Source organism: Nannospalax galili, unplaced genomic scaffold (genome assembly GCF_000622305.1).
Source record: "Nannospalax galili isolate Female #2095 unplaced genomic scaffold, S.galili_v1.0 scaffold39, whole genome shotgun sequence".
Lineage (NCBI taxonomy): Eukaryota > Metazoa > Chordata > Mammalia > Rodentia > Spalacidae > Nannospalax > Nannospalax galili.
The window spans coordinates 4,004,305-4,010,179 of record NW_008346683.1 but is presented as its reverse complement, the minus strand read 5'-3'; positions in this window follow the sequence as shown (position 1 = coordinate 4,010,179).

The window sequence follows — 5,875 nt, the reverse complement described above, 5'->3', positions numbered from 1 at the left end:
CATGGAGGAACACTGCTTACTGGCTTGCTCCCCTGGGCCCTGCTCAGCCTGCTTTCTTATGCAACACAGGCCCACCTGCCCAGGGGTGGTGCCACCCACAGTGGGCTGGGCCCTCCCACATTACTCAACAACCAAGAAGGTACCTCATGGACATGGCCACAGGCCAGTCCAATAGAGGCAATTTCCCGATTGAGGCTCCCTCAACCCAGGTGTGTCAAGTTGACACTAAAGCTATCCAGCACAGGAGGTGAGTCATGCTATCTGTGCTGCCTCAGCAGGCTACTGGCCTTGCTGCTACCAGGGGTGGTGCCACCCACAGTGGGCTGGGCCCTCCCACATTACTCAACAACCAAGAAGGTACCTCATGGATATGGCCACAGGCCAGTCCAATAGAGGCAATTTCCCGATTGAGGCTCCCTCAACCCAGGTGTGTCAAGTTGACACTAAAGTTATCCAGCACAGGAGGTGAGTCATGCTATCTGTGCTGCCTCAGCAAGCTACTGGCCTTGCTGCTCCCTGTGTTTGTTCTGGAGCATCAGTTCTCTACACAGGGGCATTTCTGCCCCTAGGGGCATCTGGCACATGCACCGTGCAGGTAGCATCCCACAACAGAGGGTTATCTGGTCCCAAAAGTCAGGAGCACTCATGCAAGCTCTACTCGGAAAGGTGGGACTGGTCTCTACTCACTGCAAAGCAGGCAGGGTTGAAGGAATGGGCCCAGTGCTTCCTCAAGAAAGTCAACCACAAGTCTGTCAAGGAGCAAGGTAGCACCATGATCCACAGCCAAAACCAGTCATTCTTGGCTGGCACCATGGGGCATTCTATGGCGGCTGAACCTGCTTGTTTAATTTTCATACCTCCAAACAGAGTTCTGATTCTTTCTGAGTCTGGTACCTTGAAAGTAGATCAGGGATTCTGGGAAGTTAAGAGAAAGTTGGGTCCTGTCCATAACAAGATTTAAAAAGTTCTGGAGGCTGGGGAGATAGCTGGTAAAGTGATTGCAGTGTAAGCATGAGGACCTGGGTTCAATTTCCGGCACCCATGTAGAATGCTGAGCATGCTGTAATCCCGGGGCTGGGGAGGGGAAAGCAGGCTGATCCCTGGTGTTCACTGGCTAGCTAATACATGCTGATTGATGAGCCTCAGGTCCTGGGGAGAGATTCTACCTCAAAAAACAAGGTGTGGACTAGAGAACTGGCTCAGTGGCTAAAGGCATTTGCCACTGAGCCTGAGGAACTGAAACCTGGAAACAACATGATGGAAAGAGAGAATCAACTCCTGCAAGCTGTCCTCTGACCTCCACATATGCCCTGCAGCAGGTGTGACCCCCCATAAATAAGTGAATTAAAAATTTTTGAGTTTTTAAAAACTTTTTCTTTTGTGTGTAAGAATATATTAACTGCATGTGTGTAAATGCACCCATGTCATGCAATGCCCACGCAAGTCAGAAGACAGTATTAGGTTCCCCGGGAATAGTTGTTAGTTGCCATGTGGGTGCTGGGAATCGAATTCAGATCCTCTGCAAGAGCAGCCAGTGCTCTTAACCACTGAGCCATGGCTCAAGCCCTAATTTTGAGTTTTTAAAGAGTTTCATATATGAGCATTATGTTTTTATTATTTCTATCTCTGCGAGTCCCCCAACTCCTCCGACATCCCCCACTTCCTCTAAATTTCTTGTCCTCTTAAATTATCATTATTGTTATATATATATATAACATATATACATTTATAAAATATAATGCACTGAGTCCATTTAGTGGTGCTTCTGTGTACCTGTGTTTCAGACTGCCCATTTAGTTAGATAACCTCTCAGGAAGCTCGTTCCTGGAGAAAACGGATTCTCCCTCAGCACCCCTTGATTGCCTGTAGCTCTTCATCTTGAGGTGCAACCCCATAAGATTTCCCCCATCCACCCTGGCATGTCATTGGTTTTCGTCGTTCTGTAGCTCTTGTTAGAACACCACGCTGTGGAGACTCATTGGTGCAGCTTCCCTGTCATGTCTAGAATTCAGTGACCAGCAGCAGCTGCTTGTGGCTCTTACAATCCTTCTGCCCCCTCTTCTGAGATATTCCTTGAGCCTTAGGTGTAGAGGTTACACTGCAGATGGATTATTTAAGGCTGGACACCTCATAGTCACTTGTTCTCTGTATTTTGACCAGTTCTGGAGCTTTGTAATAGCCTCCATCTGTTGCAGAGAGACGCTTCTTTGGTGAGTGGTGAAAGGTACACTTGTCTATAAATATGAGGATGCATATTTAGAATATAGTAAGAAATTACACTGGTTTAGGAAAATGTCAGAAGCAGGTTTTTCTCTAGGGTCCATGACCTCGCCACCACGTATACTAGCTCTGTTTACAGGACCATGCATGGATTCCCTCCTATTGAGTGGGCCTTAAGTCCAATTAGACAGCTGTTGATTACCCCCATGATAAAAGTGACACTTCTGCACCAATAGAGAGAGTTTGTTGGGCCAATAATTGTTGTGGTTCATAGGCTTTAAAGCTGGGCAGGACCATTGATTGATTTTCTTCCTCGGTAGATTGCACGGTATCTTCTGATACCATGACAGTTAGTCTTCAGGGAGGAGGCTTCCAGGCCAGTTCCAGCTCAGCTGCTTCAAGTCCTGTGTCCAAAGTATGTTGTGTTTTGCCTTCAGCAATAGGATTTTACCTTCAAGCTCTGGGAGGCAATCAAGGACTGAGGCAATAGCCTAGAGTATTTTGACAGCCAAAGTGGAAAGTGCCTGAGGAATGACATTTAAGGTTGTCTTTTGGCCACCCACATACACGTGCACATATGCATATGTACATATACAAATACAAAAAAAAATCTGTTTTTATTGTCACTAATTTATTTTGTGGTACAGAACTTTGTGTACCTTCATTGAGCTATACATCCCCAACCTTCTATTTCTTTTAAATACTTGCATATAAGAAATGAATACTTCTACTTCCCAAATAATGAAATGGGATACACTTTTACCATTCAGAGTCCAAGTGCACTATTCCTAAAATTCACATGCTAATTCATAGGCAGGGATGCCCATAATGGAACATAGCCTTTATGCTGCACAGGCCTATATCTATGTAACTATAACTATCACCTTACTTGGAAATAATATTAAAGGCCTAAATTTCAGCTATGTTAGGTGATGCCACAATGGAAGACATGTAAGAGGTATATGCTCAGTGGTAGAGCACTTACCTCACATGCACAAGGTCCTGGGTTCTGTTCCTCACACTGCAAAAAAGCAAAAATTTAAAGAGACATACAAATACATAGCATTTTAAGTGGTGAGGATATGTGTGTGTGTGTAAAGTTTTACAGCAGTACTTTATTATTCCATTTTTCAGACATGAAAACCAAGACACAGAGAGATTAAGGGACTTGCCCAAGATCACACACTGCTGAGTGGGTTCATTGATAGAACTGTGATTCACATAGAGGGACCAAAGCTCCAGGGCCACACCTTTAACCATTTTGATGTAGTCTATAAAAGGCAGCACAGTGCAGTGTCAACTGCATGGGCACCAGAGTCAGGTGCATCTGAGTTCAGACCTTGGATCTGACCCTTATTAGAGCGAGGCCTTGGGCTCCTTGATTAATATAAACTGTAACATAAACATGGTGGTTTCCACATGCCACGTGAGGTCATGTCTGGGTGCAAAAACTAGTCCCTGGCACATGGTAAGGACTCACTCATCAATGTGGTGTCTGTGTTTCAGACAGCTTCCACAGACGATAAAACCAAGATCCAGAAATGACAGGTGGGTTGCTCAAAGCCACACAGCTAGCTATGGTTTTCAGGACATCTGTTCTGGTGTCCTTTGCACAGCACCAGCAGCTCGAAGGGAATTCATTCTATATATTCTGCTCTATTCCCTAAGAACACCTTTCTCAAATTGCCCATTTGGGGTCTCCAGATCACCTAAAAGGCCATGCTTCCATCCTCAGTGTGGGTAAAGCAGGAACATGAAAATAAAGAAGCCAAAGAATAAAACAGGGGGGAAAAATGTTCCAGGTCCAGCCATAATCCTGAGGTTTTTCGCTAGGTGGAGCCACACTCCTGCTTTCTGTATGAAGAGCACAAATCTGTCTCCTAAGAGAGACGGGATTCATTTACCCATTCATCTATCCATTCATTCAATAAATCTTTAATGATTGTGAGATCACATGTGCCAGACATGGAGATACAACAGTGAACACTACTTATGAGCACTGTAATCCCAATCTGGCAACTCCCTAGGGTCTGTTTCTTTCTGCACTATTTTGTGAATTGGGCTAGAACCAGGTGGAGGGAAGTGGGGAGAGATGGCATCTCCTGATGGAAGGCCTGGAAAAAAAATTGTGGCAGCAGTTAATTTACCACAGATGAGAAGAGTGAGGATCAGCAAAAGGAAATAAATCTAAGAGCACACATCATGTGTGCAAGATATGTGGGGACAGATCCCATGTCTCCAACTTCACTCAGTGTTTCTGCCACACGTGAACAGCCAGCCACTTTTGTTAGGGAAGACAGGCATGTGTGCACACAGAACAGAAGGCTTTCCCCAATGTCACTGATACAATGAACTCAGTCACATCCTTGCCACCTGAAACCCAACCTTGGTGACATTCACAGACATCTCTGGAGTAACAAGGACATGGAACATGTTGTTTACAAGCAGAGGAAGAGGAGAGATGGCTCAGCGATTAAGAACACCCGCTGCTCTTGCAGAAGATCAGGATTCGGTTCCCAGTACACATATGACAGCTAACAACCATAACTCCAGTTCCAGGGGCTCCGACATCCTCTTCTGGCCACCGCCGGCATTGCACAACACATGGTGCACTTACATACATGCGAGCAAAAACAAATAAATTTAAAAATAAAAAATAGGGGCCGGAGAGATGGCTCAGCAGTTAAGAACACTGGTTGTTCTTGCAGAAGACCCAGGTTCGAATCCCAGCACCCACATGGCAGCTAATAACTGTCTGAAACTCCAGTTCTAGGGGATCCAACAGCCTCTTCTGTCCTCCGCGAGCATTGCGGGACACAGGTGCACTTACCTACACACATGCAATACACGCATACACGTAAAATAAAAAATAATAAAATATTTAAAAAATAAAAAATACACATCTTCACCACTTGTCATCTTTTTTAAAAAAATATTTCGTTATTTTTATTTTATGTGTGTGACTGTGTTGCCTGCATGTATGTGAGTGCACCCGTGTCATGCAAAGCCGCGGAGGTCAGAAGAGGGCTTCAGATTCCCCTGGAAATGGAGTTAAGGACGGTTCATGGCCGCCATGTGGATGCTGGGACTTGAACCCGGATCCTCTGCAAGAGCAGTCAGTGCTCTTAACCGCTGAGCCATCTCTCCAGTCCCTCACCTGTCATCTTTTAAAAAAATAGTTTATGGGGGCTTGGAGAGATGGCTCAGCGGATAAGAACACTGTTCTTGCAGAAGACCACGGTTCGAATCCTAGCACCCATAAGGCAGCGAACAAATGTCGTAACTCCAGTTCCAAAGGATCCGACAGTCTCTTCTGACCTCCACAGGCATTGCACGACAGAGGTGCACTTACCTAGATGCAGGCAATACACGCATACACATAAAATATAAATACTAAGATTTTTTAAATATTTTATTACTTTTATGTGTATCCTTGCCATCTTTAAGTCCATGTAACTACAAGAAAATGCACAAGACAGAGTGGAGGATTTGATCTCTGGCCCCTGGCAGCTCTAAATCTCTTCTTGGCCTCCACGAAGACCGCGGACACCATCAGATCACCCAGCAGAGCACAGCCCCACCCACCTCCTCAAATTCTCCACCCCCTTCCCTCCGGCGCCTACTAATGACGTTAAGCCTGAGCCCGCGCCTGCGC